Genomic DNA, 23,848 nt, shown 5'->3' on the forward strand with positions numbered 1-23,848 from the left:
GTGTGTAAAGCACATTTGTTGGAAATATGCCCTAGAGGCAATAATAAATTGATTATTATTATTATATTTCCTTGTTCATGATAATCGTTTATTATCCATGCTAGAATTGTATTGATAGGAAACTCAGATACATGTGTGGATACATAGACAACACCATGTCCCTAGTAAGCCTCTAGTTGACTAGCTCGTTGATCAATAGATGGTTACGGTTTCCTGACCATGGACATTGGATGTCGTTGATAACGGGATCACATCATTAGGAGAATGATGTGATGGACAAGACCCAATCCTAAGCCTAGCACAAGATCGTGTAGTTCGTATGCTAAAGCTTTTCTAATGTCAAGTATCATTTCCTTAGACCATGAGATTGTGCAACTCCCGGATACCGTAGGAGTGCTTTGGGTGTGCCAAACGTCACAACGTAACTGGGTGGCTATAAAGGTACACTAGGTATCTCGAAAGTGTCTATTGGGTTGGCACGAATCGAGACTGGGATTTGTCACTCCGTGTGACGGAGAGGTATCTCTGGGCCCACTCGGTAGGACATCATCATAATGTGCACAATGTGATCAAGGAGTTGATCACGGGATGATGTGTTACGGAACGAGTAAAGAGACTTGCCGGTAACGAGATTGAACAAGGTATCGGGATACCGACGATCGAATCTCGGGCAAGTATCGTACCGATAGACAAAGGGAATTGTATACGGGATTGATTAAGTCCTTGACATCGTGGTTCATCCGATGAGATCATCGTGGAACATGTGGGAACCAACATGGGTATCTAGATCCCGCTGTTGGTTATTGACCGGAGAACGTCTCGGTCATGTCTGCATGTCTCCCAAACCCGTAGGGTCTACACACATAAGGTTCGATGACGCTAGGGTTATAAAGGAAGTTTGTATGTGGTTACCGAATGTTGTTCGGAGTCCCGGATGAGATCCCGGATGTCACGAGGAGTTCCGGAATGGTCCGGAGGTAAAGATTTATATATGGGAAGTCCTGTTTTGGTCACCGGACAAGTTTCGGGGTCACCGGTATTGTACCGGGACCACCGGAAGGGTCCCGTGGGTCCACCGGGTGGGGCCACCTGCCCCGGGGGTCCACATGGGCTGTAGGGGGTGCGCCTTGGCCTATATGGTCCAAGGGCACCAGCCCCAAGAGGCCCATGCGCCAAGAGATGAGGGATAGGAAGAGTCCTAAAGGGGGAAGGCACCTCCGAGGTGCCTTGGGGAGGAGGGACTCCTCCTAGCCGCACCCTTCCTTGGAGGAAGGGCCAAGGCTGCGCCTCCCCCCCTTTCCCTTGTCCCTATATATATGTGGGGGGTGGGAGGGCAGCCATACGAATTTTCTAGTGCAGCCCTCCCCTTCTCCCAAGTACTTCTCCTCTCCCGTGGTGCTTGGCGAAGCCCTGCAAGATTGCCACGCTCCTCCACCACCACCACGCCGTTGTGCTACTGCTGGATGGAGTCTTCCTCAACCTCTCCATCTCTCCTTGCTGGATCAAGGCGTGGGAGACATCGTCGGGCTGTACGTGTGTTGAACGCGGAGGTGCCGTCCGTTCGACACTAGGATCATCGGTGATTTGGATCACGACGAGTACGACTCCATCAACCCCGTTCTCTTGAACGCTTCCGCTTAGCGATCTACAAGGGCATGTAGATGCACTCTCCTTCCCCTCGTTGCTGGTCTCTCCATAGATAGATCTTGGTGACACGTAGGAAAATTTTGAATTTCTGCTACGTTCCCCAACAGTGGCATCATGAGCTAGGTCTATTGCGTAGTTACTATGCACGAGTAGAACACAAAGTAGTTGTGGGCGTCGATATTGTCAATTATCTTGCCGTTACTAGTCTTATCTTGATTCGGCGGCATCGTGGGATGAAGCGGCCCGGACCAACCTTACACGTACGCTTACGTGAGACCGGTTCCACCGACAAACATGCACTAGTTGCATAAGGTGGCTGGCAGGTGTCTGTCTCTCCCACTTTAGTCGGATCGGATTCGATGAAAAGGGTCCTTATGAAGGGTAAATAGAAATTGGCATATCACGTTGTGGTCTTTGCGTAGGTAAGAAACGTTCTTGCTAGAAACCCATAGCAGCCACGTAAAACATGCAAACAACAATTAGAGGACGTCTAACTTGTTTTTGCAGGGTATGCTATGTGATGTGATATGGCCAAAGGATGTGATGAATGATATATGTGATGTATGAGATGATCATGTTCTTGTAATAGGAATCACAACTTGCATGTCGATGAGTATGACAACCGGCAGGAGCCATAGGAGTTGTCTTAATTTATTTATGACCTGCGTGTCAACATAAACGTCATGTAATTACTTTACTTTATTGCTAACCGTTAGCTGTAGTAGTAGAAGTAATAGTTGGTGAGACAACTTCATGAAGACACGATGATGGAGATCATGATGATGGAGATCATGGTGTCATGCCGGTGACGATGATGATCATGGAGCCCCCAAGATGGAGATCAAAGGAGCTATATGATATTGGCCATATCATGTCACTACTATTTGATTGCATGTGATGTTTATCATGTTTATGCATCTTGTTTACTTAGAACGACGGTAGTAAATAAGATGATCCCTCATAATAATTTCAAGAAAGTGTTCCCCCTAACTATGCACCGTTGCGACAGTTCGTTGTTTCGAAGCACCACGTGATGATCGGGTGTTAGATTCTTACGTTCACATACAACGGGTGTAAGCCAGATTTACACAGCGAAACACTTAGGTTGACTTGACGAGCCTAGCATGTGTACAGACATGGCCTCGGAACACAAGAGACTGAAAGGTCGAGCATGAGTCGTATGGTAGATACGATCAACATGAAGATGTTCACCGATGTTGACTAGTCCGTCTCACGTGATGATCGGACACGGCCTAGTTGACTCGGATCATGTAATCACTTAGATGACTAGAGGGATGTCTATCTGTGTGGGAGTTCATAAGATGAACTTAATTATCCTGAACATAGTCAAAAAGGTCTTTGCAAATTGTGTCGTAGCTCGCGCTTCAGTTCTACTGTTTAGATATGTTCCTAGAGAAAATTTAGTTGAAAGTTGATAGTAGCAATTATGCGGACTAGGTCCGTAAACTGAGGATTGTCCTCATTGCTTCATAGAAGGCTTATGTCCTTAATGCACCTCTTAGTGTGCTGAACCTCGAACGTCGTCTGTGGATGTTGTGAACATCTGACATACACGTTTTGATTACTATGTGATAGTTCAGTTAAACGGTTTAGCGTTGAGGCACCGAAGACGTTTTGAAACATCGCGAAACATATGAGATGTTTTGAGGGCTGAAATTGGGATTTCAGGCTCGTGCCCACGTCAAGAGGTATAAGACCTCCGACGATTTTCTTAACCTGCAAACTAAGGGAGAAAAGCTCAATTGTTGAGCTTGTGCTCAGATTATCTGAGTACAACAATCATTTGAATCAAGTGGGAGTTGACCTTCCAGATGAGATAGTGATGTTTCTCCGAAGTCATTACCACCAAGCTGCTAGAGCTTCATGATGAACTATAACATATCGAGGACATATATGATGATCTTTGAGATATTCGTGATGTTTGACACCACAAAAGTAGAAATCAAGAAGGAGCATCAATTGTTGATGGTTGGTGAAACCACTAGTTTCAAGAAGGGCAAGGACAAGAAGGGATACTTCATGAAACGGCAATTCAGTTGCTGCTCTAATGAAGAAACCCAAGGTTGAACCCAAACCCGAGACTAAGTGCTTCTGTAATAAGGGGAACAGCCACTGGAGCAGAATTACCCTAGATACTTGGTAGATTAGAAGGCTGGCAAGGTCGATAGAAGTATATTGGATATACATTGTGTACTTTACTAGTACTCCTAGTAGCACCAGGGTATTAGATACCGGTTCGGTTGCTAAGTGTTAGTAACTCGAAACAAAAGGCTACGGAGTAAACGGAGACTAGCTAAAGGTGAGATGACGATATGTGTCGGAAGTGTTTCCAATGTTGATATGATCAAGCATCGCACGCTCCCTCTACCATCGAGATTGGTGTTAAACCTAAATAATTGTTATTTGGTGTTTGCGTTGAGCATAGACATGATTGGATTATGTCTATCGCAATACGGTTATTCATTTAAGGAGAATAATGGTTGCTCTGTTTATTTGAATAATACCTTCAATGGTCCTACACCTAAAATGAATAGTTTATTGAATCTCGATCTTAGTGATACACATGTTCATGCCAAAAGATATAAGATAGTAATGATAGTACCACCTACTTGTGGCACTGCCACTTAAGTCATATCGGTATAAAACGCATGAAGAAGCTCCATGTTGATGGATCTTTGGACTCACTCATTTTTGAAAAGTTTGAGACATGCGAACCATGTCTATTGGTGTATATGCATAAAGAAACTCCATGCAAATGGACCATTTGGACTCACTTGATTTTGAATCACTTGAGACATGCAAATCATACCACATGGGCAAGATGACTGAAAGGCTCGTTTTCAGTAAAATGGAACTAGAAAGCAACTTATTGGAAGTAATACATTTTGATGTGTGCAGTCCAATGAGTGCTGAGGCGTGTGGTGGATATCGTTATGTTCTTACTTCACAGATGATTTGAGTAGGTGTTGAGTATATTTACTTGATGAATCACGAGTCTGAATTATTGAAAGGTTCAAGTAATTTCAGGGTGAAGTTGAAAGATCGTCGTGACAAGAGGATAAAAGATCTATGATATGATCATAGAGATGAATATCTGAATTACGAGTTTGGCACAGAATTAAGACATTGTGGAAATTGTTTCACAACTAATACAGCCTGGAACACCATAGTGTGATGGTGTGTCCGAACATCATAACTGCACCCTATTGGATATGATGCATACCATGATGTCTCTTATCGAATTACCATGATAGTTTATGGGTTAGGCATTAGAGACAACCACATTCACTTTAAATAGGGCACCACGTAATTCCGATGAGATGACTCCGTATGAACTATGGTTTAGAGAAACCTAAGCTGTCATTTCTTAAAAGTTTGGGGCTGCAATGCTTATGTGAAAAAGTTTCAGGCTGATAAGCTCGAACCCAAAGCGGATAAATGCATCTTCATAGGACACCCAAAAACAGTTGGGTATACCTCCTATCTCAGATTCGAAAGCAATAAGGGATTGTTTCTAGAATCGGTCCTTTCTCGAGGAAAAGTTTCTCTCGAAGGAATTGAGTGGGAGGATGGTGGAGACTTGATGAGGTTATTGAACCGTTACTTCAACTAGTGTATAGCAGGGCACAAAGAGTTGTTCCTGTGGCACCTACACCAATTGAAGTGGAAGCTTATGATATTGATCATGAGACTTCGGATCAAGTCACTCCCAAACCTCGTAGGATGACAAGGATGCATACTACTTCTGAGTGGTACGTAATCCTGTCTTAGAAGTCATGTTGCTAGACAACAATGAACCTACGAGCTATGGAGAAGCGATGGTGGGCCTGGATTCCGATAAATGGCTCGAGGCCATATAATCCGAGAGAGGATCCATATATGAAAACAAAGTGTAGACTTTGGAAGAACTACTTGATGGTCGTAAGGCTGTTAGGTACATATGGATTTTAAAAGGAAGACGGACAATGATGGTAAATGTCACCATTAAGAAAGCTCGACTTGTCATTAAGAAGTTTCCTGACAAGTTCAAGGAGTTGACTACGGTGAGACTGTCTCGCTCGTAGCGATGCTAAGAGTCTGTTGGAATTATATTAGCAATTACAGCATTATTTATGAAATCTTGCAGATAGGATGTCAAAACATTGTTTCCTCGACGATTTTCTTGAGGAAAGGATGTATGTGATACAACCAGAAGGTTTTAACAATCCTGAAAGATGCTAATAAGTATGCAAAGCTCCAGCAATCCTTCTGAGGACTGGAGTAAGCATCTCGGAGTTGGAATGTATGCTTTGATGAGATGATCAAAGATTTTGGGTAGATACAAAGTTTATGAGAAACTTGTATTTCCAAAGAAGTGAGTGGGAGCACTATAGAATTTCTGATGAGTGTATGACATATTGTTGATCAGAAATGACGTAGAATTTCTGGAAAGCATATAGGGTTATTTGGAAAGTGTTTTTCAATGGAAAGCCTGGATTAAGGTACTTGAACATTGAGCATCAAGATCTATAAGGATAGATCAAAACGCTTAATGGTACTTTCAAATGAGCACATACCTTGACATGATCTTGAAGGTGTTCAAGATGGATCAGTCAAAGAAGGAGTTCTTGCCTGAGTTGTAAGGTACGAAGTTAAGACTTAAAGCTCGACCACGGCAGAACAGAGAGAAAGGACGAAGGTCGTCCCCTGTGCTTAGACATAGGCTCCATAGTATGCTATGCTGTGTACCGCACCTGATGTGTGCCTTGCCACATGTCTGGCTAGAGGGTACGAAGGTGATCTAGGAGTAGATCACTAGATAGCGGTCAAAATTATCCTTAGAGGAATGAGGATATGTTTCTCGGTTATGGAGGTGATAAAGAGTTCGACGTAAAGAGTTGCGTCGATGCAAGCTTAACACCTATCCGGATAGCTCTGAGTAGAGATACCAGATACGTATAATGGAGCAACGATTTAGAATAGCTCCAAGTAGAACAGTTATTTGAAATGGCTCCAAATAAAGCGTGGTAGCTGCATCTAGGAGATGACATAGAGATTTGTAAAGCACACACGGATCTGAAAGGTTCAGACCCGTTGACTATAACCTCTCTCATAGGCACAACATGATCAAACCCAGAACTCATCGAGTGTTAATCACATGGTAAATGTGAACTAGATTATTGACTCTAGTAAACTCTTTGGGTGTTAGTCACATGGGGATGTGACCTTGAGTGTTAATCACATATCGATGTGAACTAGATTATTGACTCTAGTGCAAGTGGGAGACTGTTGGAAATATGCCCTAGAGGCAATAATAAATTGATTATTATTATATTTCCTTGCTCATGATAATCGTTTATTATCCATGCTAGAATTGTATTGATAGGAAACTCAGATACATGTGTGGATACATAGACAACACCATGTCCCTCGTAAGCCTCTAATTGACTAGCTCATTGATCAATAGATGGTTACAGTTTCCTGACCATGGACATTGGATGTCGTTGATAACGGGATCACATCATTAGGAGAATGATGTGATGGACAAGACCCAATCCTAAGCATAGCACTAGATCGTGTAGTTCGTATTCTAAAGCTTTTCTAATGTCAAGTATCATTTCCTTAGACCATGAGATTGTGCAACTCCCGGATACCGTAGGAGTGCTTTGGGTGTGCCAAATGTCACAACGTAACTGGGTGGCTATAAAGGTACACTACGGGTATCTCCGAAAGTGTCTGTTGGGTTGGCACGAATCGAGACTGGGATTTGTCACTCTGTGTGACGGAGAGGTATCTCTGGGCCCACTCGGTAGGACATCATCATAATGTGCACAATGTGATCAAGGAGTTGATCACGGGATGATGTGTTACGGAACGAGTAAAGAGACTTGCCGGTAACGAGATTGAACAAGGTATCGGGATACCGACGATCGAATCTCGGGCAAGTATCGTACCGATAGACAAAGGGAATTGTATACGGGATTGATTAAGTCCTTGACATCGTGGTTCATCCGATGAGATCATCGTGGAACATGTAGGAACCAACATGGGTATCCAGATCCCGCTGTTGGTTATTGACCGGAGAACGTCTCGGTCATGTCTGCATGTCTCCCGAACCCGTAGGGTCTACACACTTAAGGTTCGATGACGTTAGGGTTATAAAGGAAGTTTGTATGTGGTTACCGAATGTTGTTCGGAGTCATGGATGAGATACCGGACGTCACGAGGAGTTCCGGAATGGTCCGGAGGTAAAGATTTATATATGGAAAGTCCTGTTTTGGTCACCGGACAAGTTTCGGGGTCACAGGTATTGTACCGGGACCACCGGAAGGGTCCCGTGGGTCCACCGGGTGGGGCCACCTGCCCCGGGGGGGCACATGGGCTGTAGGGGGTGCGCCTTGGCCTATATGGGCCAAGGGCACCAGCCCCAAGAGGCCCATGCGCTAAGAGATGAGGGATAGGAAGAGTCCTAAAGGGGGAAGGCACCTCCGAGGTGCCTTGGGGAGGAGGGACTCCTCCTAGCCGCACCCTTCCTTGGAGGAAGGGCCAAGGCTGCGCCTCCCCCCCTCTCCCTTGTCCCTATATATATGTGGGGGGTGGGAGGGCAGCCATGCGAATGTTCTGGTGCAGCCCTCCCCTTCTCCCAAGTACTTCTCCTCTCCCGTGGTGCTTGGTGAAGCCCTGCAGGATTGCCACACTCCTCCACCACCACCACGCCGTTGTGCTGCTGCTGGATGGAGTCTTCCTCAACCTCTCCCTCTCTCCTTGCTGGATCAAGGTGTGGGAGACATCGTCGGGCTGTACGTGTGTTGAACGCGGAGGTGCCATCCGTTCAGCACTAGGATCATCGGTGATTTGGATCACGACGAGTACGACTCCATCAACCCCGTTCTCTTGAACGCTTCCGCTTAACGATCTACAAGGGTATGTAGATGCACTCTCCTTCCCCTCGTTGCTGGTCTCTCCATAGATAGATCTTGGTGACAGGTAGGAAAATTTTGAATTTCTGCTACGTTCCCCAACACATTATACATATGAAAGTTACACAATGAACATTATAAATAGCTACCTATGAACTAGCATACATTTGAATTCAACTTAAGGTGGTTTAAAAAAATCGAATTCAACATGAAGTCCATTCAGTTATTTGAATTTGATATCATGGCATTTGTAAATCATACCTAAATTATGGGGGCACCAATCTTTGCTCTGATTTTGTACATAATATCATATGTAGTCGTGTAAAAAATAGATTCAAATTTAGCTCCTCCATTCCAAAATAATCGTAGTTATAGGATTTTCATGTGTCAAAATTTCAAAAAGAAGCGGATAATTTAATGAGGTTTTCAAACATACATGGTCAAATTTAACGTTGTCTATTTAGGTCAATCCTCAAAGTTCAAGAGTACTCTAAACGTGAATGCTTGTGTTTCAAAATTTCGAATGAAGCGCCAAAAGAGCCTCTACTCGCCCGAAACCGTGTGAGACCAATGTTTGGTAGTACAAGGAAATTACTTTTCTAATAACTCTGACCCGTGAAACCTACTGGCCCGATGTCCAAAGGTCTAAAACGGGGTAGGTTTGTAGCTTCATCTAGACGCCACGCAACCGCCTCCGAAAAACATTCATACACAATGGCCGCCTAAGCACACATGCGCGCGGCCGAAATCGCTCCCGCCCACTATTTGGGACACCTGGGATTACCATCCTACCCCCGACCCGCAGTAGGTCCGAAATTTAAGAGGGGGGCAAAGTTTGTACTTTCCCCAAATTTCAAACAAGTGCGTCCCATCTTCTGTTCAAAAAAGCCAAAAACAAGCGTGTCCCAAACCGAAACATGGTTCTCCCCCTCCCCCCCCCCCGCCCACTCGTCCGATTCCCATTCGTACTCTGTGGGTGCAAAAACTACCTCTCCACCAGCCGCGAAACCCCGGCGTCCTCCATCCGCCACCCCATCCCACCCATCAACCGCCGCCCTCCTCCATCACGTTGGAGCCGATACCCGGACGTTGTCGTCCACCGCAACCTCAACCGCAACGCCCTCCACAGCTAGTAGTTGAAGCCGAGGCCGAGCCGTCCGTACCCGAGCTAGTTCAACCACACCGTCCTGCGCCTCACTGTTGCCGCTCCAACTTCGCCACCCTCCACAGCACCGGAGCTGTTCCTGCTACGCCATCTTTCGCCGCCTCGGATCTGCTTCCCCTCCATCGATATACGACCATGGTAACACAGTCAACAATTTGGCCATGTGTTTGTCCAAGGATCCACGGTTCTCCAAAACATCCGTTCCCCCGGGATAAAAAAGAAGATCGCCGCGACATATGGAGGAGACCACACTGGCAACCGATAAGGGTACTCCTCTTCCCTTATTTGCGCAAATCTTACGTGTCTTCTTGCACGGTATTCATCCCACAGAAGACACTAGTTGACCACTTCTTCTTGATAATATATGTTCCTAGTAACTCGTGATGCACAAGGTTTCTCCTCATATACTATTTCACCTTAGCTAGAGGTCCGTCGCCCCCCTGAACTTCAATTCCAGGTCAGTTGATTCCCAATTAACGGAAGCATTCCCCGGCGTAACAGGCGCTAGTCTGCCTATTATGCCTGGGAAGTAGCGCCTCGGTGTTTATCTTAGGGGCGTGTGGGGCCTAGAGCTACTGGTGCCTGATCTGGAGGTCGGCTGGGATTAAAGGGATGGCCTGGGGGCACTGCCAAGCATGGCGGTGGTGTGAGGTCGAGTGGAGGGTGGGGCGGCGGAGGTAGGGGTCAGGGCCGATGGTCGTTGGCGGTTCGAGAAAGATCGTCAACAGTGACTTGCGGGAGGTAGACGAAGGCCATCTGCCCGTTCTTATAGATCGGACGGTTCATTAGAAAAATTGACTGATCTATTTATTTTCAGTTGACTGTTATCTTGATATGACCACGTGTGGTGGTTTGCTGGAGGAGTACCTGCATTTCCTGTGCTCATATATTACAAAATCATACGGAGTAGAATCTAATTTTGTTTGCCATTCAATGTTGTAGAGCTATCATATGTCTCCTGTCATTTATTTTTCGGCCACCTACTATCTGCTACTTTTACTGTGCACTAGTTCTACACACACTTCACCCATACTCTCACTATTGTGTTTTTATGCAAGGGTATTTCAGTGTGGCACCCCGGCTCAGAGAAACCGGAACGCCCCGTATTCCAGCCCAGAGATCGAGGAAAAGTCTCTGGAATACGACACTGCTTGACATAGAACAAATCATCTCTTATTACAAGAATAATAATACAAGGGTCTGATGTTACAAAGAAGCACATCAGCATGGTGACACTACGCCTGCGATACTACACTTGCTCTATGCTAGCAGCGAAACAACTTGTAGCAGCGGAATACTTCTAGCAGCGGAACAACGACGAAGGTGGTGTACTCCACTCCGCAGGGACTCTGGCTGGGACACGATCTAGCTCGCACGCACGGCAACCTCGACAAGCAAGCAAGCAATCATGGCATCACCTGCAATCTGGCATGACACGCCAGGTCAGTACATTGAATGTACTTGCAAGCCCACAACAACCATAAACATCAAGGCAAGACAATAACATAGCATTAACATATTAATTATATTAACATCTACCATGATATGACAACAACTACTAAGCATGGTATGAAACTGATACAATACTGATAAATCACCATCTCAGATCTCCATAACCATATCTCTCTTGGCTAACCGGCCAAGCAATATACCACCTCGATCACCTCGTGATCAAAACCAAATGGTGATCTTTCTGACGATCACTACCATGACCAACACTTGGTCTCCAACATCATCATCAACATCTTGCCAATCTGTACTGCTCACATATATCAATATATAAATGTATATCACCTATAAGTCATTCCGTCATGTGAGTGTTGATCGAACGGTGTGACTTAGTACGAACTTATGCCCATGACCGAGGACGTAGATATCGATAGATTAAACACACACACTCTACAGAGGTAGCGCACTTTACCCACACCACAGAACCCATGGCCTTGACCTCCCATTCGGGTGGACCAACGGCGTTCCTACAAAACCGATCTTCTGCCATGACACTATCCCGGCCACTCCGACTCACTCCCCTTTGAGCTAGTCCTGGGTGGCCCTGTGTCTACCAAAGACACAACGACCACCGTCGTGGCCAAAACATAAACGTCCCAAACGGGGAAAAAAAGGTGCCTAACAACAACTACGGGCACACAAGGTTATGTCTGCATACCGGGCCAGGGTACCGCACACCCATAACCTTCCCTCGTTGGAGGCACCGGTGAGAGGCAGGACAATAGACCGCATTAGGGCCTTCCCATAATGGCAAATGTGGTTGCACTGGAAAAGCTCGGTTCGGTGGCACCTGACCAACTTAATGACGGAATTTATCCCCAAAATATAACAGGAATGACTGATATTCTGATATCAACTATCAAACTATAATCCAAGCCATAGCAATATCCAACAAATAATCTGAACATAATATCATCATACCAAAATACTCCGAGGACAACATAACACTACTATCATGATAAATCCGAAAACAATAATCCTACTACTCTAATAACAAGAATAAAGCTATTCGGCTAAGATCCACATGTAAACATCATCTCCGAAAATAATACTCCAAGCAACAGAACGTCAACTAGTATCATGAAAATAATCATACTAACCACTAATAATCCAAAGGCAGCATGATATCCAAAGTAATACTCCAAAATATAATCACAGACACTAGTAGAAAAAGGGGCTTTCATTCGGGCCTGGCCAGCCCATTAGTCCCGGTTCTGCCACGAATCGGGACCAATGGAGGCATTTGTCCCGGTTCGTGAGCCTAGGGGGCCGGCCGGGACCTCGTGGGCATTGGTCCCGGTTCGTCTGGGCCCATTTGTCCCGGCTCTGGGCGCGAACCGGGACCAATGAGCCTTGCTCCTGGCCCACAACCATTGGTCCCGGTTCGTGGAAGGAACCGGGACAAAAGGATGGCCTTTAGTCCCGGTTCTAGCCACGAACCGGGACAAATGAGTTGCCTATATATACCCCATCGCCGGCGAGCAGAGCACTCCACAGTGCTCTGTTTTTTGCTGGTCGGCGAGGAAGGGCATTTGGGTGCTCTAGCTCACCTCTTATGCATGTGCGGTGTTCGATGAAATGGCTGAGCCACACTAGTTAAGCTTTCTCCTCTCGAAGCTCGACCTCCAAGCTCCATTTTCCTCGAGATTTGTCTAGATTTAGCGGTCCGTCATGCCCCGTCCTCGTCTTCACCGCCGTCGATCGCCCGCGCCGATCTCGTCGCCCGCACCACCGTGGTGAGCCTCTTGTTCTTATCTTCTTTCTGAAAGAAAAAAAATCTTACTTTAGATAGATACTTGTCTAATTTTCTTACTTTTGACACACATAATTATATATAATGCACGCAGATGAACCGGCAATGGATGTACGGTGACAGACACACCTCTGAGTACATTAAGGGCGTGCATAATTTTCTCGAAGTGGCTGAGGCAAACAAGCAGAATGGTTTTATGTGTTGTCCATGCTCTAATTGTGGGAATACAAGGTCTTACTCTGACAAGAAAATCCTTCACACCCACCTGCTTTATAAGGGTTTCATGCCACACTATAATGTTTGGACGAAGCACGGAGAAATAGGTGTTATGATGGAAGACAACGAAGAATAAGAGGACGATGACAACTATGTGCCCCCTGAATACGGTGATGCTGCAACGGGGGAAGCTAAAGATCAAGAGGAAGCTGAAGATCCAGAGGAACCAAACGATGTGCCCAATGATGATCTCCGCCGGGTCATTGTTGATGCAAGGGAAAAGTGCGAAAGTGAAAAAGAGAAGCTCAAATTCGATCGCATGTTAGAGGATCACAAAAAAGGGTTGTACCCCAATTGCGAAGATGGAAACACAAAGCTCGATACCGTACTGGAATTGCTGCAGTGGAAGGCAGAGAATGATGTGCCTGACAAAGGATTTGAGAAGCTACTGAAAATATTGAAGAAGCTTCCAAAGGATAACGAATTGCATGCCCGACAGTACGTACACAGGAAAGAAGGTCGTATGCCCTCTAGGATTGGAGGTGGAGAAGATACATGCATGTCGTAATGACCGCATCCTCTACCGCGGTGCGTACAAGGATTTGAACGCATGCCCGATATGCGGTGCATTGCGGTATAAGATCAGACGAGATGACCCTGGTGATGTTTGATACGTCTCCAACGTATCTATAATTTTTGATTGCTCCATGCTATATTATCTACTGTTTTGGACTATATTGGGCTTTATTTTCCACTTTTATATTATTTTTGGGACTAACCTATTAACCGGAGGCCCAGCCTAGAATTGCTGTTTTTTGCCTATTTCAGTGTTTCGAAGAAACAGAATATCAAACGGAGTCCAAACAGAAAAATCCTTTTTGGAACATGATTTTCTTCCCGAATATGACATCGGAGACTTGGACCCTTCGCCAAGGAACGCCAGAGGCGGTCACGAGGGTAGGGGGCGCACCCCCCCTAGGGCGCGCCCCCCTGCCTCGTGGGCCCCTCGACGCTCCACCGACGTACTTCTTCCTCCTATATATATCCACGTACCCCCAAACGAACAGGACAGGAGCCAAAAACCTAATTCCACTGCCGCAACTTTCTGTATCCACGAGATCCCATCTTGGGGCCTGTTCCGGAGCTCCGCCGGAGAGGGCCGTCATCACGGAGGGCTTCTACATCATCGTAGCCTCTCCGATGAAGTGTGAGTAGTTTACCTCAGACCTTCGGGTCCATAGTTAGTAGCTAGATGGCTTCTTCTGTCTTTTTGGATCTCAATACAATGTTCTCCCCCTCTCTTGTGGAGATCTATTCGATGTAATCTTCTTCTTTTTGCGGTGTGTTTGTTGAGACCGATGAATTGTGGGTTTATGATCAAGTCTATCTATGAATAATATTTGAATCTTCTCTGAATTCTTTTATGTATGATTGGTTATCTTTGCAAGTCTCTTCGAATTATCCGTTTGGTTTGGCCAACTAGATTGGTAGCTCTTGCCATGGGAGAAGTGCTTAGCTTTGGGTTCGATCTTGCGGTGTCCTTTCCCAGTGATAGAAGGGGCAGCAAGGCACATATTGTATCGTTGCCATCGAGGATAACAAGATGGGGTTTATTTCATATTGCATGAATTTATCTCTCTACATCATGTCATCTTGCTTAAAGCGTTACACTGTTTTTAACTTAATACTCTAGATGCATGCTGGATAGCAGTCGATGAGTGGAGTAATAGTAGTAGATGCAGAATCGTTTCGACCTACTTGTCACGGACGTGATGCCTATATACATGATCATGCCTAGATATTCTCATAACTATGCTCAATTCTGTCAATTGCTCAACAGTAATTTGTTCACCCACCGTATAATACTTATGCTCTCGAGAGAAGCCACTAGTGAAACCTATGGCCCCCGGGTCTATTCTCATCATATCAATCTCCATCACTTTTATTTTGCTTTTACTTTGCCTTTTACTTTTACTTTGCATCGCTATACCAAAAACACCAAAAATATTATCTATCGGATCTCACTTTCGTAAGTGACTGTGAAGGGATTGACAACCCCTAATCGCATTGGTTGCAAGGAGCTCTCTGCGTTGTGTAGGTACGAGGGACTTGTGTGTGGTCTCCTACTGGATTGATACCTTGGTTCTCAAAAACTGAGGGAAATACTTACGCTACTTTGGTTCATCATCCTTTCCTCTTTGGGGAAATCCAACGCAAGCTCAAGAGGTAGCAAGAAGAATTTCTGGCGCCGTTGCCGGCGAGTCTACGCAAAAAGTCAACATACCAAGTACCCATCACAATCCCTATCTTCCGCATTACATTAGTTGCATTTGCCTCTCGTTTTCCTCTCCCCCACTTCACCCTTGCCATTTTATTCGCCCTCTCCTTCTCCTTCTCCTTCTCCTTCTCCGTTTGCCTTTTTCTCCCTTGCCTTTTGTTTGCTCGTGTGTTGGATTGCTTGTTTGTCGCAATGGCTCAAGATACCACTAAATTGTGTGACTTCACCAATACCAACAATAATGATTTCCTTTGCACTCCGATTGCTCCTCTTGCCAATACTGAATCTTGTGAAATCAATACTGCCTTGTTGAATCTTGTTATGAAAGATCAATTCGCCGGCCTTCCTAGTGAAGATGTCGCTACTCATCTGAATAGCTTCGTTGATTTATGTGATATGCAAATGAAAAAAGATGTCGATAATGACGTCGTTAAATTAAAGCTATTTCCTTTTCGCTTAGAGATCATGCTAAAGCTTGGTCTTCGTATTTGCCTAAAAATAGTATTGATTCTTGGAACAAGTGCAAAGATGCTTTTATCTCTAAGTATTTTCCTCCCTCTAAGATCATCTCTCTTAGAAACGACATTATGAATTTTAAGCAACTTGATCATGAACATGTTGCACAAGCTTGGGAGAGAATGAAATTAGTGATACGTAATTGCCCTACTCATGGTTTGAATTTATGGATGATTATACAAAAAATTTATGCCGGATTGAATTTTGCTTCTAGAAATCTTTTAGATTCGGCCACGGGAGGCACTTTTATGGAAATCACTTTAGGAGATGCTACTAAACTCCTAGATAATATTATGGTTAATTATTCTCAATGGCACACTGAAAGATCTTCTAATAAAAAAGTGCATGCGATAGAAGAAATCAATGTTTTGAGTGGAAAGATGGATGAACTTATGAAATTATTTGCTACTAAGGGTGTTTCTTCTGATCCTAATGATATGCCTTTGTCTACTTTGATTGAGAATAATAATGAATCTATGGTTGTGAATTTTGTTGGTAGGAATAATTTTGGTAAAAACGCGTATAGAGGGAATTTTAATCCTAGGCCTTATCCTAGTAATCCTTCTAATAATTATGGAAATTCCTACAACAACTCTTATGGAAATTATAATAAGATGCCCTCTGAATTTGAGAGTAGTGTTAAAGAGTTTATGAATTCACAAAATAATTTTAATGCTTTTCTTGAAGAGAAATTACTTAATGTTGATGATTTGGCTAGGAACATTGATAGAATTTCTCTTGAGGTTGATTCTTTAAAGCTTAGGTCTATTCCTCCTAAGCATGATATCAATGAGTCTCTCAAAGCCATGAGAATTTCCATTGATGAGTGCAAGGAAAGAACCGCTAGGATGCGTGCTTCCAAAGATGCCTTTATTAAAGCGTGTTCTTCCAATAACTATGAAAATCAAGATGAAGACCTAACAGTTATTGATGTGTCTCCTATCAAATCTTTGTTTTGCAATATGAATCTTGATGAAACTGAATATGATCTTCCTTTACCTAGAAGGCGTTCTAAAAATTTGGAGTATTTAGATCATTATGATGAAATTGATGAAAGTGGGATTGAAAGAAATAAAACCCTAGATGTTGCTAAACCCACTATATTGGATTTCAAGGAATTTAATTATGAAAGTTGCTCTTTGATTTATTGTATTTCCTTGTTTCAAGCCGTGCTAAATTCTCCACATGCTTATAGTCAAAAGAAAGCCTTTACCGAACATATTGTTGATGCCTTGATGCAATCTTATGAAGAAAAGCTTGAGTTAAAAGTTTTTATCCCTAGAAAACTCTATGATGAGTGGGAACCTACTATTAAAATTAAAATTAGAGATCATGAGTTTTATGCTTTGTGTGATTTGGGTGCTAGTGTCTCAACTATCCCCAAAACTTTGTGTGATTTGCTAGATTTCAGCGATTTTGATGATTGCTCTCTAAACTTGCATCTTGCGGATTCCACTATTAAGAAACCTATGGGAAGGATTAATTATGTTCTTATTGTTGCTAATAGGAATTATGTGCCCGTAGATTCATTGTTCTTGATATAGATTGCAATCCTTCTTGCCCTATTATTCTTGGTAGACCTTTCCTTAGAACGGTTGGTGCGATTATTGATATGAAGGAAGGGAATATTAGATTCCAATTTCCATTAAAAAAGGGCATGGAACACTTTCCAAGAAAGAAAATAAAATTGACATATGAAACTAGCATTGGAGCCAATTATGGATTGCCTTCCAAAGATGGCAATACCTAGATCTACCCTCGCTTTTATGCCTAGCTAGGGGCGTTAAACGATAGCGCTTGTTGGGAGGCAACCCAATTTTATTTTTAGTTTTTGTGTTTTTCTTCTGTTAGGGAATAAATAACCCATCTACCTTCTGTTTGGATGTGGTTTTGTGTTTTAATTAGTGTTTGTGCCAAGATAGACCTATTGGATCTTCTTGGATGATAGTTATTTGATCTTGCTGTAATTTCCAGAAACTTTGCGTTCAGTGCCCGAATTATTAAAAATCATCAGAACGTGATAAAATAATGATTCCAAATGCTGCTGATCAATAAACAAATTGTCTAGGTCGTATAAGTTTGGTATAATTTTTTGGGTTCCAGAAGTTTGCGTTAGTTATAGATTACTACAGACTGTTCTGTTTTTGACAGATTCTGTTTTTTGTGTGTTGTTTGCTTATTTTGATGAATCTATGGTTAGTAAAATATGTTATGATCCATAGAGAAATTGGAATACAGTAGGTTTAACACCAATATAAATAAAGAATGAGTTCATTACATTACTTTGAAGTAGTATTTTGTTTTCTTTCTCTAATGGAGCTCACAAGATTTCTGTTGAGTTTTGTGTTGTGAAGTTTTCAAGTTTTGGGTGAATTCTTTTGATGGGTTATGGAACAAGGAGTGGCAAGAGCGTAAGCTTGGGGATGCCCATGGCACCCCCGATATAATCCAAGGACACCAAAAAGTCAAAGCTTGGGGATGCCCCGGAAGGCATCCCCTCTTTCGTCCACTTCCATCGGTAATTTACTTGGAGCTATATTTTTATTCACCAACATGATATGTGTTTTGCTTGGAGCGTCTTGTATTATTTGTGTCTTTGTTTGTTAGTGTGCCACAATCATCTTTTCTGTACACACCTTTTGAGAGAGCCATATATAAATTGGAATTTGATAGAATACTCTATGTGCTTCACTTATATCTTTTGAGCTATGTAGTTTTGCTCAATGTGCTTCACTTATATCTTTTGAGCGTTATAATTTTGCTCTATGTGCTTCACTTAGATCTTTTAGAGCACGGTGGTGGTTTGTTTTAAAGAAACTATTGATCTCTCATGCTTCACTTAAATTATTTTGAGAGTCTTAATAGCATGGTAAATTGCTTAATGTTAATATGCTTGGTATTCATGATTTGTGAAATTTTCTTTTGAGTGTGTTGAATAATAAGAGAAGATTGAAGCATGATAATTGTTTTGAGATATGGAGGTGATAATATTAGAGCCATGCTAGTTTAGTAGTTGTGAATTTAAAGAATACTTGTGTTAAAGTTTGTGATTTCCGTAGCATGCACGTATGGTGAACCGTTATGTGATGAAGTCGGAGCATGATTTATTTATTGATTGTCTTCCTTATGAGTGGCGGTCGGGGACGAGCGATGGTCTTTCCCTAGCAATCTATCCCCCTAGGAGCATGCGCGTAATACTTTTCTTTGATAACTTCTAGATTTTTGCAATAAGTATATGAGTTCTTTATGACTAATGTTGAGTCCATGCATTATATGCCCTTTTTCCCAACCTTCCACCATTGCTAGCCTCTCTAATACCGCGCACCTTTCGCCAGTATCATACACCCACCATATACCTTCCTCAAAACAGCCACCATACCTACCTATCATGGCATTTCCATAGCCATTCCGAGATATATTGCCATGCAACTTTCCACCGTTTCGCTTATTATGACACGCTCCATCATTGTCATATTGCTAGCATGATCATGTAGTTGACATCATATTTGTGGCAAAGCCACCGTTCATAATTATTTCGTACATGTCACTCTTGATTCATTGCATATCTCGGTACACCGCCGGAGGCATTCATATAGAGTCATATTTGTTCTAAGTATCGAGTTGTAATTGTGAGTTGTAAGAAAAATAAAAGTGTGATGATCATCATTTTTTAGAGCATTGTCCCAAGTGAGGAAAGGATGATGGAGAGTATGATTCCCCCATAAGTCGGGATGAGACTCCGGACAAAAAAAAGAGGCCATAAAAAAAGAGTAATGGCCCAAATAAAAAAATGAGAGATAAAAGAGAGAAGGGACAATGCTACTATCATTTTACCACACTTGTGCTTCAAAGTAGCACCATGATCTTCATTATAGAGAGTCCCTCATTATGTCGCTTTCATATACTAGTGGGAATTTTTCATTATAGAACTTGGCTTGTATATTCCAATGATGGGCTTCCTCAAATTGCCCTAGGTCTTCGTGAGCAAGCGAGTTGGATGCACACCCACTTAGTTTCTTTTGATGAGCTTTCATATACTTATAGCTCTAGTGCATCCGTTGCATGGCAATCCCTACTCACTCACATTGATATCTATTGATGGGCATCTCCATAGCCCGTTGATACGCCTAGTTGATATGAGACTATCTTCCCCTCTTTTTTGTCTTCTCCACAACCACCATTCTATTCCATATAAGTGCTATATCCATGGCTCACGCTCATGTATTGCGTGAAGATCGAAAAAGTTTTGAAAAAGTTAGAGTATGAAACAATTGCTTGGCTTGTCATCGGGGTTGTGCATGATTTAAATACTATGTGTGGTGAAGATAGAGCATAGCCAGACTATATGATTTTGTAGGGATAACTTTCTTTGGCCATGTTATTTTGAGAAGACATAATTGCTTTATTAAGTATGCTTGAAGTATTATTATTCTTTATGTCAATATGAACTTTTGTCTTGAATCTTTCTAATCTGAATATTCATACCACAATTAAGAAATTTGCATTGAAATTATGCCAAGTAGCACTCCGCATGAAAAATTCTCTTTTTAGCATTTACCTACTCGAGGACGAGCAGGAATTAAGCTTGGGGATGCCTGATATGTCTCCAACGTATCTATAATTTTTGATTGCTCCATGCTATATTATCTACTGTTTTGGACTATAATGGGCTTTATTTTCCACTTTTATATTATTTTTGGGACTAACCTATTAACCGGAGGCCCAGCCCAGAATTGCTGTTTTTTTGCCTATTTCAGTGTTTCGAAGAAACGGAATATCAAACGGAGTCCAAACAGAAAAATCCTTTTTGGAACGTGATTTTCTTCCCGAATATGACACAGGAGACTTGGACCCTACGCCAAGGAACGCTAGAGGCGGTCACGAGGGTAGGGGGCGCCCCCCGCCTCGTGGGCCCCTCGACGCTCCACCGACGTACTTCTTCCCCCTATATATATCCACGTACCCCCAAACGAACAGAACAGGAGCCAAAAACCTAATTCCACCGCCGCAACTTTCTGTATCCACGAGATCCCATCTTGGGGCCTGTTCCGGAGATCCGCCGGAGAGGGCCGTCATCACGGAGGGCTTCTACATCATCATAGCCTCTCCGATGAAGTGTGAGTAGTTTACCTCAGACCTTCGGGTCCATAGTTAGTAGCTAGATGGCTTCTTCTCTCTTTTTGGATCTCAATACAATGTTCTCCCCCTCTCTTGTGGAGATCTATTCGATGTATTCTTCTTCTTTTTGCGGTGTGTTTGTTGAGACCGATGAATTGTGGGTTTATGATCAAGTCTATCTATGAATAATATTTGAATCTTCTCTGAATTCTTTTATGTATGATTGGTTATCTTTGCAAGTCTCTTCGAATTATCCGTTTGGTTTGGCCAACTAGATTCGTAGTTCTTGCCATGGGAGAAGTGCTTAGCTTTGGGTTCGATCTAGCGGTGTCCTTTCCCAGTGACAGAAGGGGCAGCAAGGCACGTATTGTATCGTTGCCATCGAGGATAATAAGATGGGGTTTATTTCATATTGCATGAATTTATCTCTCTACATCATGTCATCTTGCTTAAAGCGTTACTCTATTTTTAACTTAATACTGTAGATGCATGCTGGATAGCGGTCGATGAGTGGAGTAATAGTAGTAGATGCTGAATCGTTTCGATCTACTTGTCACGGACGTGATGCCTATATACATGATCATGCCTAGATATTCTCATAACTATGCTCAATTCTGCCAATTGCTCAACAGTAATTTGTTCACCCACCGTAGAATACTTATGCTCTCGAGAGAAGCCACTAGTGAAACCTATGGCCCCCGGGTCTATTCTCATCATATCAATCTCCATCACTTTTATTTTGCTTTTACGTTGCCTTTTACTTTTACTTTGCATCTCTATACCAAAAATACCAAAAATAGTATCTATCGGATCTCACTTTCGTAAGTGACCGTGAAGGGATTGACAACCCCTAATCGCGTTGGTTGCGAGGAGCTCTTTGTGTTGTGTAGGTACGAGGGACTTGCGCGTGGTCTCCTACTGGATTGATACCTTGGTTCTCAAAAACTGGGGGAAATACTTACGCTACTCTGCTGCATCATCCTTTCCTCTTTCGGGAAATCCAACGCAAGCTCAAGAGGTAGCAATGTTGAGGGCGAGCCCCGCAGGAAGAGGGTTCCTGCGAAGGTGATGTGGTATGCTCCTATAATACCACGGTTGAAATGACTGTTCAGAAACAAAGAGCATGGCAAGTTGATGCGATGGCACAGTGAGGACCGTAAGAAATACGGGAAGTTGAGAGCACCCGCTGATGGGTCGCAGTGGAGAAAAATCGAGAGAAAGTTCTGGGCTGAGTTTGCAAGTGACCCAAGGAACGTATGGTTTGCTTTAAGCGCGGATGGCATTAATCCTTTTGGGGAGCAGAGCAGCAATCACAGCACCTGGCCCATGACTCTATGTATGTATAACCTTCCTCCTTGGATGTGCATGAAGCGGAAGTTCATTATGATGCCAATTCTCATTCAAGGCCCTAAGCAACCCGGCAACGACATTGATGTGTACCTAAGGCCATTAGTTGAAGAACTCTTACAGCTGTGGAATGGAACAGGTGTACGTGCATGGGATGAGCACATGGGGGAAGAATTTGACCTAAATGTGTTGCTATTCATGACCATCAATGATTGGCCCGCTCTCAGTAACCTTTCGGTACAGACAAAGAAGGGATACCATGCATGCACGCACTATTTAGCTGACACCAAAAGTATATACCTGGACAGATGCAGGAAGAATGTGTACCTGGGCCATCGTCGATTTCTCCCGACCAACCATCAATGTCGAAAGAAAGGCAAGCATTTCAAAGGCGAGGCAGATCACCGGAAGAAGCCCGCCATGCGTATCGGTAATCACGTACTTGCTATGGTCTCTAATTTACACGTAATATTTGGAAAGGGTCCCGACGGACTAGCTGTTCCAAATGACGCTTAGGAACGCGCACCCATGTGGAAGATGAAATCTATATTTTGGGACCTACCCTATTGGAAAGAGCTAGAGGTACGTTCTTCAATCGACGTGATGCACGTGACGAAGAACCTTTGCGTGAACATGTTAGGCTTCTTGGGCGTGTATGGGAAGTCAAAAGATACACCTGAGGCACGGGAGGACCTCCAACGTTTGCACGAAAAAGATGGCATCCCTCCAAAGCAGTATGAAGGTCCTGCCAGCTACGCTCTTACCAAAGAAGAGAAGGAAATCTTTTTTTAATGCCTGCTCAGTATGAAGGTCCCGACTGGCTTCTCATCGAATATAAAGGGAATAATAAATATTCCAGAGAAAAAGTTCCAGAACCTAAAGTCTCATGACTGCCATGTGATTAATTATGACGCAACTGCTTCCGGTTGCATTCAGGGGGCTTCTACCAGAAAACATTCGATTAGCCATTGTGAAGCTATGTGCATTCCCCAATGCAATCTCTCAGAAGGTGATCGATCCAACAATCATACCAAGGCTAAGGAATGATGTGGCGCAATGTCTTGTCAGTTTCGAGCTGGTGTTCCCACCATCCTTCTTCAATATCATGACGCACGTCCTAGTTCATCTAGTCGACGAGATTGTCATTCTGGTCCCCGTATTTCTACACAATATGTTCCCCTTTGAGAGGTTCATGGGAGTCCTAAAGAAATATGTCCGTAACTGTGCTAGGCCAGAAGGAAGCATCTCCATGGGCCATCAAACAGAGGATGTCATTGGGTTTTGTACTGACTTCATTCCTGGCCTTAAGAAGATAGGTCTCCCTAAATCGCGGTATGATGGGAGACTGACTAGAAAAGGCATGCTAGGAGAGGACTCAA

The sequence above is a fragment of the Triticum urartu genome, chromosome 7, assembly GCF_003073215.2.
Source record: "Triticum urartu cultivar G1812 chromosome 7, Tu2.1, whole genome shotgun sequence".
Lineage (NCBI taxonomy): Eukaryota > Viridiplantae > Streptophyta > Magnoliopsida > Poales > Poaceae > Triticum > Triticum urartu.